Source organism: Musca domestica, unplaced genomic scaffold (genome assembly GCF_030504385.1).
Source record: "Musca domestica strain aabys unplaced genomic scaffold, Musca_domestica.polishedcontigs.V.1.1 79, whole genome shotgun sequence".
Classification (NCBI taxonomy): Eukaryota; Metazoa; Arthropoda; class Insecta; order Diptera; family Muscidae; genus Musca; species Musca domestica.
The window spans coordinates 1930496-1944561 of NW_026712406.1; the positions used below are offsets into that span (position 1 = coordinate 1930496).

Below are 14066 nucleotides of genomic sequence, written 5' to 3' on the forward strand. Positions count from 1 at the left end.
GACCATTCCTTCTGGTACCTCCCCCACAAAGAGTCAAAGTTTTGAATAACCAAAGCGAACTTAAAATCCGAAATAAGCATCCAGTTCTCTTTCATCACAATATTTTTGATAACCCAAGCAAGGTCGAACGTAAAAATGGGATATATCGGCCCAATCCTTCTGGTAAACACCCCCCCCCAAAAAAAAAAAAAAAAAATTCAGAATTTGGAATTGCCATGAAGCTCATAAAACACGAAATTTACATCCGGTTCCCTTCAGAGTTGGGACGTATCAATATTAACATCAACACTTGATCTGTGATAATGATGGTAGAGATCGGACTATTTCTTCTGGTACATCCCCCAAAAAGTGTTCGAGATTTTGAAAAACAAAACGCTCAAAGGAAGCGATATAAGCATCCAACTCTCTTCAAATTTCATACCTGCAAATATTTTTGATGACACCAGTTGTGAAGGTGACATATATCTACGAATCCCCTCTGGTACCTCACGCACAAATATTTTTTTTTTTTTTTTTTGGATATTTTCTAAATATATGTCTCTCAACCAGAAACCTGAGATGAATATGGAAAGTATGACTTCGGAATATATAGTCCAAACTTGGCATCTCGCAATATTTATATCATATTTATTTAGGTCCGATACGATATTGACAATATTGGCCCATTCCTTCGGAACAAACTACATAGAGGGCCAACAATAATCATAACAGAAGTCGAAATATATTTTACTAATCGAACATTGGCTCCGTTTAGGGTATAAATCTATCCATACAGTTCCTTCTAATGTTCAATAAACTCTTTTTACTTCATGTACTTCCCAAACTTTTACTTCCCTATGTTGTTGAAAATATGCAGGTCATCTTCTTATTTCCGAAGCCGAGACACGATTTTTATTGACACGCAATCCTCACAAGAATTCTGTGCTCATTGCCTGTTAAAAATAATGAATTTATTCTTTTAGATCTCGGAATGGACCAAGGACTAAATTGGCACATAATCCTCTTGAGAGCTCTGGTGATGGCGATATAGTATGCGGCCGGCCTTGACTATTCGGCATTTTTATTGAGAGTGACCATATTCTCCTTACATACTACACACAAATCCTTAACAATAACAACAAATATATCTACATTCTGGAAGTATGATCCTAGCTACATTTTAATAACATTCTAATGTATATGTGGGTGGTCTCATGATTAGCTCATTTTGAAGACATGACTGACCTACAAGTACATTTTCATTGCTAAGGTCTAAGTACACTGTCCACACCCTTGCCACCCAAGGGTTTACCAAAAAATGCCAAAAAGAAATAGGTAATTACCAGCAAGTTTATGATTTTTAAGCTCACACCTCTTTCACATGTTTCGTTTTATTTTTTGTTTCTTTAATTCAAAATACTAAACCGGATAATCTTGCCAAACAATACCATCACTGGCATGGCATGGCATAGAGTAAAATTTGACACAGATATTTATGCTGCTGCTGGTGGTGTGCCACGAAATGCATGGGTATTTCAAACGTAAAATGAAAGAAAAAAGCCTCCAACAATAACAACACACCGTATTGGGTAACAATCAGGTTGTGTTAGAAGGAGTCGTCATATGGCTGTTGATTCATTGCACACAGCAGCATCACAACACAAATGCTCAACACCATTCACAATTATACACACACGCACACTCCATCGTCTTCTTTGGAGAGCTAAGAATGGCAAATTCCTGAGCATTTTTTATCCTGTGGCATTGTTTTTGCCAAGCAATGCAGCTTTGCTAAACATCTCTTCTCTCATCCCAACGAAAAGAGCTTGAAACAAGATGAGAGTAGGTTACTCTCAATTAAGGGGGTAACTGCAACAACTGAGAAGTAGTACAACAATTGAATCAATGAGCAAGGAATTTCAGGGGAAATTATTTTACGTTTGAGAGTTTAATTTGCAAAGAGAGTTATCCACAACACAGAATGCGCGCGCTTTCTTGAGAAAACAAAAACCGGGTACTCACATTGCCAACTTTTGGTGAGTGGAGCACCAAAAAAAAGTGATTTGTTTTTCTTCATCTTCTTTTATACTTACAATGGTTAAGTGTCTATATTATGTATGTATGTATGTATGTACGTTGGTATGTACGACTGTGTGACGTTGTTGTATTTTTCTGTCTTGTCGTTATTTTTTTTTTCATTTCATATTTATAATTATGTCATATTTTTTCTTGAGTACCACCAAAAGAAAGATGATGAACAAATGACACCTTTTTCGACGCACAACTACACTCGCAATGAAACGAATAGATAGGGCAGTCAGCATTTGGGGGAAACAGTGTTGCCACTTCTTTGCGAATGTGGGAAATTTGCAAAAAGTGGGAAGTAGAAGCTGTTTTGCCATGGAAATTAATAATGGAACCATTGTCATTGCATTTTTGCAAGAAAATCTGATATTTCATTAATTTTCCACGATTTCAGTTCATTTTGAATCCTATAAAGAAAAATATTAAAAGTATGAAAAACACCTGTTGCATGTCATATCAAATAATTCTGACAGAGAGCGGTCATAGCATCAGGGTTGTATTTTAATAATATTTGCGAAATAATAATAAAAAATGTAGGATTTGATTATGAAAAAATGAATATTGCTGAAATGTATCATAATTTTATAGCTAGGATGAGTATGAAGACTGCGCCTTGTGTAGCTTTGATACTGTTAAGCTTCTTTTCCCAATTTTTCAGTCGAATTGGTACAATTTTAAATCCATATAGGATATTTTGTTCTCAGGTTTTGTTCATAAAGGCTGACTTAAATTTAAAAGTCATTCGAAATTTGAAAATGTCTTTAAAATGAAGGGTATAAAATCTCACTGTTTGTAGTTTAACAAGAAAATATACACATTTTTTTTATTTTTTTGTAAAATTCGTAAAGTTTGTCATATCGGATTTAGAAAATGAGAAAAATGATATTTAGAAAATACTAACTATATTGACTTCCTATCTATGCAGGGAAAGAAATTAGTGAAAATTGTGAACAAAACAAGTTAAAAAGTATCACTCGATTTTGCCGACAGATGTATACCCTCAGTCAATGTTCTATTATTAAAATATATTTTGACTTCTGTTATGATTATTCAAATTGTTGACCCTCTATGGAGAAGTTTCCAAAGAAATGGACCAATATTGTCCATTTCGTATATTGCGACGTGCCAGATTTGGACTATATCGACTACTTCTTTCACTTTATATTAAATATGTGATAATTTTTAGAAAATGTTAAAATGTGCGTGGGGTACCAGATATAGTCGATCAAAGTATTCCATTTTCATACTACTTACAAGAAAATCGAACATTTATATCCAATTTTATGTGAAATGATATTTTTTCAAAATGTAGAACCCTTTGTGCGGGAGACGCCAGAAGAAATGGTCCAAATCCTACCATCTTTATAACAAATCTTGTCCTGATGGAAATATTGAGGTGTACCAAGTTTGGAATCAGATGTTAATTTCGCGATCTACGAGCTTCATGGATACTCAAAATTTTGACCCTTTGTGGAAAAGGTACCAATAGGAGTGGGCCAATATCTATCACCTTCACAGCAGATCTTCTGGTTTAAGAAATAATAGGATGAAGAGAACCAGATGCTAATTTCGGATTTTATGATCGTTTTGGTTATTCAAACTTTTGACCCTTTGTGGAGGAGGTACCAGAAGGAGTGGACCGATATATATCATCCCAGACCCTGGGATGATAAAAATATTGTGATTTGTGTAATTTTAAGACATTCGGACTCTTACATCACATTTTAAAAAAGTTATAATTATTAAAAATGTTGACCCTTTGTGAGAGAGGTACCAGAAGGAATGATCCGATATTGTCCATTTTCACACTAGACCTTGGGTTAATAAAATATTCAGATTTTATAAGATTTATAATTATTCAAAATGTTTACCCTTTGTGGGGGGAGTACTTGATGGAGTGGACAGATATCGTCCATTTTCGCACCTGACCTAGCACTGTTGGAACAAAATCGGATTATCCTCCCTCATTCTGTACAGTAAATTATTTTATTTGAAAATATTAACATTTTGTGGGGGAGGTACCAGAAGGAGTGGACCAATATTTCCAATCTCCGAATTCGACTTGAGTTTGAGAATAATATTAAGATCGGATACTCCCTTCGAGAGTTATTGGGCACCAGCCAGACAGAAGTACAGACATCGCTAGATCAATGTCCTGAAACGGATGTGGTTTAAAGATACCTAGGGTTAAGACCCTTATTTCGATGAGGCACGTTTTGGCCGTATTAAATGATATATATCCTCTTTAGCCACATGGCTGAGGGTATAAAAATCCCTGCTGATTTGGGATCAAAATCAAATGCATCAAATCTAGCCATAATTGTCTCTAATTTAAGTTCGTCAAAAAGTTTGCGCATTATAAAAGTCATTACGAAATGGGGGACCGGGTCCGCCTCCTACATTTTCTCTGCATATTTTGCGAAAAATGAAATGTATCAAATATAGCCATAGTTGCCTCTAGTTTAAATTTGTCAAAAAGTTTGTGCATTATAAAAGTTATTACGAGACCGGGTCCCAGGCCGGCCTCCTGCTTATTCCCTGTTTTTTGCGAAAAATCAAATGTCTAAAATCAAGCTATAATTCCCTCTAGTTTAAGTTTGTCAAAAAGTTTGCGTATTATAAGAGTTAGTACGAATTAGGGGTCCGGGCCCTCAGGCCTGCCCCCTGCTTATTTCCTGCTCGCTTGCGAAAAATCAAATCTATCAAATCTAGCCATAATTACATTTCGTGAAAGTTCGTCAAGGAGTTTGCGTATTATAAAAGTTATTATAAATAATTCGCTGGCCATCTCCAAACTTTAATTTTAAAAAAGTTGTAAAGACAGTCGTACATCGCCCAAATACAGAAGCCAATAATCATACGCTCGTTATATGGCACCCTCAATTCATTTACTTGACTAGCTACCATATCAAGGGCCTAACTATAAAAGCTTGGCTCGATATGAAAGGACCCTTCACATTTTTGGGGTAATATTGTATCAATGCCTTACCATATAAGTCCATAAATAATAAATATTCACTTCAGGATTACTAGGATCATATATTGTGTCATGGCGTTAATAGCTGCAGGGTGTCTATTTGAACATTGTGTAAGTCAACCTTACAGAAGATGTACATGTTAATGTCTGTGAATGGTTATATAAGGATAATAAGCAGTATTTTTGATATCGATAACCACTCAAAGTTATTGCGGCTCCTCTATAAAAAATATACAATGTATTCTTTCTGCTTGAAATCTCCAATTTTGATTTTCTTTTCAAAGATGCCCACTAAAATTCTATATATTCAAGATGTGAGTGAAATGATTCTCTATATCTTCATTGAAGTGGTTCTGAAGTTCGTAGCTCTCAATATCTCTGAATTTCAAATATAGGAGTTGATTACTTCTGGCTGACATTGCTGCGCCCAATTCCCATCCAGATGCAATGGGAAAGGAACTATTTTAATTTTATGCTCACAAATTCTGGTTCTAGGCAGGACTCAAGTCAGATACACTAATTTCCAAATGTTGGGGACTAAAATTACAAAACAATAGATGTTTTATATTAAATGCCCTTCACTAGGTGAGACTTTGTTAACTGACCTATCTGTCTAGCTTAAAATACAAATGAATTGTTGTTTATTCTTTTGGCAGAATACTTGTTTAATTTTTGTAAATTTTAAATCATTTCCTATTACATTTAAATATTAACTGAACACGATATTCTTCATTTCGTTAAAAGCCCAAGTTCATGAGAATTTTTGCCTCAATTCAATTACATTAAAAAATATCTATGTTTTTAATTTACACGTTTTTTATTCAAAATATTTAAATATTTACGACTAAAATTTACAATAGCGGAAATTAGTTAACTTCCTAAACGAAAGTAAATTTAATGACTAGTTTGTCTAGACCGACATAAACTTCCTTCCCATTTAAGGTGAAGATGTCACAGGTTTTTTTACTATTTCATCTTAAGCGATCCGCCAACAGGACCGACTATTTGACAACCATGTCAACCATTTAGAATGCCCTACACAGTCTAAATAAAACATTCTTTCGATCACAGCCATAAATTATGGCAAATTCGTATCACTTTATTGGGGTTAAGATACTGGCCAGCGACTTACAAGGTTTTCAAAATCTAAATATGTAGATAGTTTATGAGCCTGAATCTTAAAGTCAGCAGATACTAAAATGTGATACATATCGTGGGTTGAGGGGGTTAGTGACCCGTTTGTTAGTTAGTATGTATTGTTTTCTTTTTTTTATGGAGCATCAAATTTCCATAATATTTGAATTTGAATAATTTATAAGAAGTGAATTTCGTTTGGAGCCACAACATCAAAGTGTTAGATATAATTTGAATTGAAACAATTTGTAATTAATGAAATGGTTATTTTAAGAGATGACAACAATGATTAGTTTTAGTGTGAGCGAAACGTAAACTGCTGGACTAAACTAATAAATTAGACTTCTTCAGGGGTAGAGAATTGAGAGGAAAGAATAAATGCCTTGAGCCATTTTACGCATTAAATAACAAGCGACTAGTTTATTAATATTGAACGTCGCCCGGATCACAAATATTTTCTTTTTTTTTTAAAACGGACTAAAAGTATTTGAATTATGTGGATATGCATTAAAATATTAAAAAATATATTATTATAGCAAACAAATATCTATACTTTTCTTGCTAATATATTAAGTTGAAGATGTGTTGCTCAAATGTTGGAGAGTTACAAATGCAATTAATCGTCATCATCAGCTAACTAAGTACTTAACCCCTTAAAAGAGAATTGTCTATATAGGTCCACAATATCGTATAGCCTCATATAAGCCCCTCCCGACATTCGGTATTTTGCTGATGACATTTTTCAATTGCATTGCCTGAAATTCTACACAAGGAGTTCACTATGAGTACTTTACCCCCTGAAAGAGAATTTTCTATATAGGTCCACGAAATCGTATAGCATACATACAATGGTGTCCCCCTCCGCTATTCGGTATTTTGATGATTTTGGCCAAATTTGTCAATGGAATAGTCTGAAAATCCACACAAGGAGTTTCCTCTGATCACGTTACCTCAGGAAGAGAATTGTCAATATAGGTCTACGTGTCAGTATAGCACCCATATAACGCCACCCCGAGATATTCGATAAGTCCAGGATTTTCGCGAAATTATTCACCGGAATTGCGTTAAATTTCGTATTTGAAGTCCGTAATGGGTACTACAACCTAAGAGGGAAAATTGTCTATGCAGATCCACGTTATTCGGTTTTTTGACGATTTTAGCGACATTATTCACCCGAATTGTTTCAAATTTCGTATCCGAAGTATGTAATGAGTACTACAGCCTATGACAGAAAATTATGCATGTCTACGTCTTCGTATAGCCCCCGTTTAAAGGTCATCATTTAAACGATATTTTTCGGAATTTTTTAAAAATTTTCAAGTTTTTCCCAAATGGTGGACATTAAAAGTTCGGCCCGGTCGAAATTTGCTGCTTTTTTACATGTTTATTTTCTTACATACTACTTATAGCCTCAGCCTAGAGAGGGTATATATCATTTAATAAGGCCAAAACGTGCCGCATCGAAATACATATTTTAGACCTTTGGACCAAATCATTTTCAGGACATTTGGGGTCGATCTACCGATGTTCGTCCGTTCGTCTGTCTGTCTGTCTGCTACGCACGATAACTCTTGAAGGGAAAATTCGATTTTGTCCAAACTTGGTACATCGTCATATTATTGACAAATTTAGATCGAGTTCCGAGATGACCAATATCCGTTCATTTCTTCGGGATCCTCCCCTCAAATGTTTTTTTTTTTCAAAAAAAAGAACAGTTTACTGCACGGAAAGCGAAAGGATAATCCGATTTTGCTCCAACTTTGCAAATCCTAATTTTTGCATCAGCGTGAGGTCAGGTGCGAAAATGGACAATATAGGTACACTCCATTAAGTTCCTCCCCCACAAAGAATCAAAATTTCGAATAATTATTATAACACTTATAAAATGTGATGTGCGGGTCAGATTGTCTTAAATTATACTCGTCACAATATTTTTTTTTAGACGAAGGTCTTGTGTGAAGATGGAATATATCGGTGCAATGCTTCTGGTACCTTCCCCACAAATGGTGAAAATTTTGAATATCCATGAAGCTCCTAAAACGCGAAATTAACATCTACTCCCATTCAGATTTGGTACATCTCAATATCCCTATCAGTACAAGATCTGTTATAAAAATGGTAGAGATCGGACCATTCCTACTGGTACCTCCCCCACAAAGGGTCAAAGTTTCAAATAAGCAAAACGATTATTAAATCCGAAATAAGCACCCGGTCCTCTTCATATTTCACACATCACATTATTTCTACCAACACAAGATTAGCTATGAAGATGTGATATATCGGTCCACTCCTTCTTGTACACAAAGGGTCAACATTTTGAATATCCAAGAAGATCACAAAACACGAAATTAACATCTAATTCAATTCAGACTTTCATTCAGGCACATCCCAATATTTCTACTAACACAACATCAGTTATAAATATTGTAGAGATCGGACCACTTCCTCTGGTACCTCCCCTACACAGGGGCAAAAATATTTTTATCTGTATTATATGAAGTATGTAATTGGAATACTTCAGTCCAATATATCCTACAATTCACGCACATTTTAAAATTTTGTAATAATTATCACATATCTCGTATAAATTTAGATCCGATACGAAATGGACAATATTGGCCCATTTCTTCGAACCTACGCCATAGAGGGTCAACAATTTCAATAATCATAACAGAAATCAAAATATATTTGAGGTTATACATTTTTCGACAAAACCGACTGATACTTTCAAAATTGTTCTATTCCAATTTAATAATTTCATCCTTCTCAAAATTAATGTTGCAAATGCCACACACAAATCCAAATTACATGGCAACTCTGTTCGATGAGATACTATCATAGAAAGAGGTTGAATGGCAGAATGAATGAACTTAACACACAAAACGGCAACAACAAAAAAATTCTCGAAGAGGAGAATGTCACGAGGGAAGGAGAAAGGAATTTAGGGGAATTATTGTAGAATTTCTGGCGACAATGGACAAATAACCAAAGATGACATATAAACAGAAATCTGTGTATGGATGTCTGAATGTATGTCTCGTAGACAGCAACTGGAATTGTCAAAGAAGATGTATATAACTGTGTACACGTGTGTAGATGTGTAAATGCGGATTAAATTTTTAGTTAAAGATACAGCGGCTTTGCTTGTGTTTTGCAAAATCGCTGAAGAGGGGGACAGTTATCCATGGAACGGGGGTAGGGGGGTTGTCTGGCAATCCAGTGGCTTGTTTTTGTTGTGTATTCATGTTTTGGAATGGAACGGAAGTTTCTGCTTAACGCTGTTGTTTTTTTTTTGTGCCGTTTTCGGTTCTGAGAGCAACTTTTAGTTAATGTATTGTTGCTGTTGTTGTCACAAATGCCAGCGACTGAAATACGACAAAGTCGTCGTGGCTTTTTGTTGTTTGTTTACGGCGTTGCGGTACATGTTCTTATTGTTATTGCTTTAATGTGCATTTTTTGTTTTAAATCATACTAGCTACAATAAAAACAACAACAGAATAGAGGTAAAAAAAAGTCGACAACATCGCGAATAAAAACAGACCACATGACAAAAACACCAAGAGATTTGTTGTAGCAATGATGACGACGGCGACGTCGCCGCAATGCTTTTAACTACTTTTTTTAGCAGTGCCTTTTTACGCTGGCTTCGTCAAACTTTTAATCGAACCAATGAACGCTAGATGCCAGCCAGCCATTCAATATCCATCCACTTAGTTACTCACACTCTACTGCTGCTCCCAACCCAGCCGAAGAAAAAGCCAAATGCAACAACAATAATGGTGCCAGTGGTGGTGAATGCAAACCCGATAAAAGTTAAAAGAAACGAATATTATTTCTTAACAGACTTCTTTTTTGCTGTTGTTGTTGCTACACTGTTACACACAGAGAGGGGGCACAGGGGTATTTTTCACACATTTTTTAGCATTTCATTCTTTCGTTTTTTTTTTCTTCTTCTCTACTCAGCAGAAATATTTAATATTGGCTTTTGGAAAAATATACGCTTAGTAATTTTCACACATTTCTTTTGGGTACTTTTTTCTTCAGCTTCGGCTACAGCGAAATAAACAACACTAGACACACAGTTTGGAGTAGCTAGAACACTTCTAATGCCAAAACTTTTTTCAAATATTTTTTTTTTTTTTTTTTTTTTTTTGGTCGGAAAAATTGGAATATGTAATTTGGTTGTTCTTGTTGTTATTTGTAGGTATTTACATTATTTTATCCTGTTAGGAGTAGCAGTTGTTGTTGTTTACTTGATTTAGGAATATCTCGGTGTGTAAAAATTATTATTTTCTTGTTTTTTTTTCTTCTTTTTTTTTGGCCAGACACAACCCAAAGCAAAATTCAAACTAAAGCCAACTGCTCATTTCACGAGAGTAGAAACCCGTAAGGCAGCACAAGACAAAACTATCTCAGCAACATTCATCATCACATTCACCAACCAACCAGCCAGCCAGCAAACCAACCACATGGTTGGGCCACTAAACGAATTCAGGAGACTGTCATTATTTTCCTACTCTCTTTCCTTATTCCCATTGGGAGAGTGTTCAAAACACTCTTTCCCCGCCATTATTAGATGACTCTCTCTTACTCTCTCTCAGAGTATCTACTTGCCACACAACAACAACAACACCAACCACAGAAAACATTCACTCGTGACTGCCAGATAGTTATTTATTTAGATATTTATCCAACACAACAACATTGTTTCGTTTCTATTGTAGATATGACGTCTTGTGCTGACTGACTGACAGACAGACTGCCTATTTGGCTGGCTGGCATTCACATTGAATGCCAAGCAAAAAAGAAAGGTGAGACGACCCCTTCAAATAGATAACGGCAAAGAGTTAAGTTTTTTGTATATCTTTATCTCACTCTCTTCCTGTTACTCTCACACATCTCACTGGCAGAGCTTTTTTTTCTGCCATGTAATCGTTTTGTAAACAAATGTATCAATTTAGCGATTTTATCGGTAAATGCGGTTTTTGTAATTTTTTTCTTTTTTTTTCATAATTGTTATCTAACAAATATGAATGATAACATCAAAATTTTTGCAAGCAACGAGAAAATAGCTATATTTAGCACAAACCTAAAAAAAACGACATAATAAATCATAGAAATTTTAACATAATTTATATGTTTGGGCACATGTACGGACATGCATACATATCTATGTTTGTTGGTATGTGTATGCTAAAAAAGGGGGCAAAATCGTGTGCGTATACGTCAACGTAATGGACCGTTTCCAAGAAGAGAAAAACTTAAGCGAATTGCCAAAATGCGAACTTTGCTCCTGCCAAAAATCTCATACATAATTGCAAGTGTTCACAGTGGGGATAAATGAAATAAGAACAGAATGCAGACATAAGAACAACTGAAAGGCTCTTAGTTTCAAGGTGGTGGTCAGCTTCCTACTAATATCTACGTAAGTGGCAAAACTCAGTTTGTTGAAATGAATTAGATATCGTCTACTATTACACCATTCACTTCTGGAGTTCCCCAAGGATAGGTGTTGGATCTATTAATTGTTATACCCTTAGCCATTAGGCTATATAGGATATATATCATTTGATACGGCCAAAACGTGCCTCATCGAAATAACGATTTTAGACCCTAGGTCTCCTAGGTAGAATCAAATTTTGCAAATCCTTATATTTTCCTCACTGCTAGCCCAGGTGCGAAAATGCGCAATATCAAAAAGGGTCAAAGGGTCAACATTTTGAATAATTATAACTCTCATAAAATTTGACGTAAAGTTCGATTTTCTTAAAATTACACACATCGCAATATTTGTATTAACCCACGGTCTGGTTTGAAGATGGAATATATCTGTCCACTTCTTGTGATACCTTCCCCACAAAGTGTCACAATTTTGAATATCCATGAAGCTCATAAAACCAGAAATTAATATCCGATTTCATTCAGACTTGGCACATCTCAATATTTCTGTCAACTCAAGATCTGTTATAATGATAGTACCTTTTGGTATCTGCCCCTCAAAAGGGTCAATGTTTTGAATAACCAAAACGATCATAAAATCCGAAATAAGCATACTTCTACTAAAACAAGATCTGCTGTGAAGATGGAATATATCGGTCCACTCCTTCTGGTAACTTCCCCATAACGGGTCAAAATTTTGAATATCCATGAATCTCATAAAACGAGAAATTAACATCCGATTTGATTTATTCGTGGCACATCTCAATATTTTCATCAACACAAGATCTGTTTTAAATATGGTAGAGGTCGCACTATTTCTTACTGTATTTTCCAGAGATTTTGAAAAACAATCCATCACCTCAAATTTCCCACATACAAATACAGGGTGAGATAAAAAAACTGCAACAAAGTCAACAACATAATTTATTAAATTTTATTGAATGAAAGCAAAAATAACATCAAATTTTAAAATAAGTTTAGATTTGTTCGAATTGGTCACCTTTGGCACGAATTACGGCCAATGAAACCGTCACACGCTGCCCAAATGTTGCTCTGTGCTATTTTGGTCCATTTCCGGCGAAGCGCTTGCTTGAGTTGATCGACACTTTGGTATTTTTTAATGCCAACCTTGCTTTCCAAAATACTCCAGACACAATAGTCCAACGGATTGGTATCCGGAGATTTTAGTGGCCATTGTGCGCTGAAAATGAAGTGAGGAGCCTCATTTTGTAACCATTCTTGGGTGGCGCGTTCTGAGTCTTGTTGGAATGTCCAAGGTCTGCGGCCAAAGTGTTTGCGTGCCTAAGGCTTTAATACACACTCCAGAATATTTTCGCAATAATATTCGGCATTTAGCTCTTAGCTCTTTTGAGTCTATTTTCTTTCTGATGCGGTGTAAGTTCTTGCATTTTCTGGAATTTCAATGGCTTTACCCCGAGCTCATTTTTCAATACTTGCCGAATGGAATATTACAATATGTTCAGCTCACGAGCCTTTTTTCGGCCACTCACCTTCGATCAAGTCGTTTCTTTACTTTTCGAACCATTTCTACTGATGTTGCTGTTTTCTTCCGTCCATTTCCTTGACGTCGGGCTATGCTAACAATTTCATGGTAACGAGCGATGGTACGAGACACAAGAGATTTATTTACATTTAAATGCTGGAGTGCTCTAACGATAGCCACTTGTGGTTTTCCTGACAAATAAAAAGAAATCACACTATCGCGCTTGAATTCCATCACGAATAACTTTTTTTCTGGAAAATTCTCACCAAAATGCTTTTGTTCGCTTGTAAACAATAATAATGGAATAATTGCGGTAATGTTATTGCGGAAAATTATATAGATATTCAAGACTTCGTCTTGCCACCACATAATTACATTCGTGCCTTACATTCGTAATTTTGATAATTTTAACGACATTGGTGACAATAGGAATTAAATTCTCTCTCTTTTCGAAAATTGTCTTTGTACGCCCACATTTTCATATAGCCCCCATATAATTGTACTTAGCGGCTTTTTAAATTTTTTTGTTTTAATTATCTACTCAGAAAATTGCATTATTTTTAGATTTATAGCAATTCTCTTGAAATTTTCGTATTACATCCGTTGGGCGCCACTTTTATGTTTTATGTGTTCGTTAAAACAAAAACATTTTTATTTACGGTTAACACGCTTTCAAGAGAAATCTTAATCACATATGATATTATTGACACCACTGATTGGGGAGCACTACTTTTTTATCTTACCCATCATCATCTTTCTCTCTTTTGGAAGGGGAGAAAATAAAAAGGAGTAAAATAGATAATCCCTTAAAATCTCTCCCCTTTCATTTATCTAAATTATTTATTTTATCATTATTAAATTGTGTTTATCATCTCAACCCTTCTTTTGTCAGCGATGGTATTCCATCACTCACTCTCGTCATTGTTTTTCTCTCTTCCTCTCATTTTG

The 14066-nt window shown here is 35.2% G+C and overlaps 1 protein-coding gene across 2 annotated transcripts in view; it reads right to left on the reverse strand.

Moving 5' to 3' along the window:
* Positions 1-14066, reverse strand: part of LOC101899005 (elongation of very long chain fatty acids protein AAEL008004-like) — a 170856-nt gene that overhangs the window by 95175 nt on the left and 61615 nt on the right. The window contains exon 1 of one of the 2 annotated variants that reach the window (XM_059130750.1): positions 10388-10529. The exons of the other annotated variant lie outside the window; for it this stretch is intronic. The gene's annotated coding sequence lies outside the window, so the exon portion shown is untranslated. Of the gene's footprint in view, positions 1-10387; positions 10530-14066 lie in introns of those variants that run through there. 2 annotated transcript variants of the gene reach the window in all.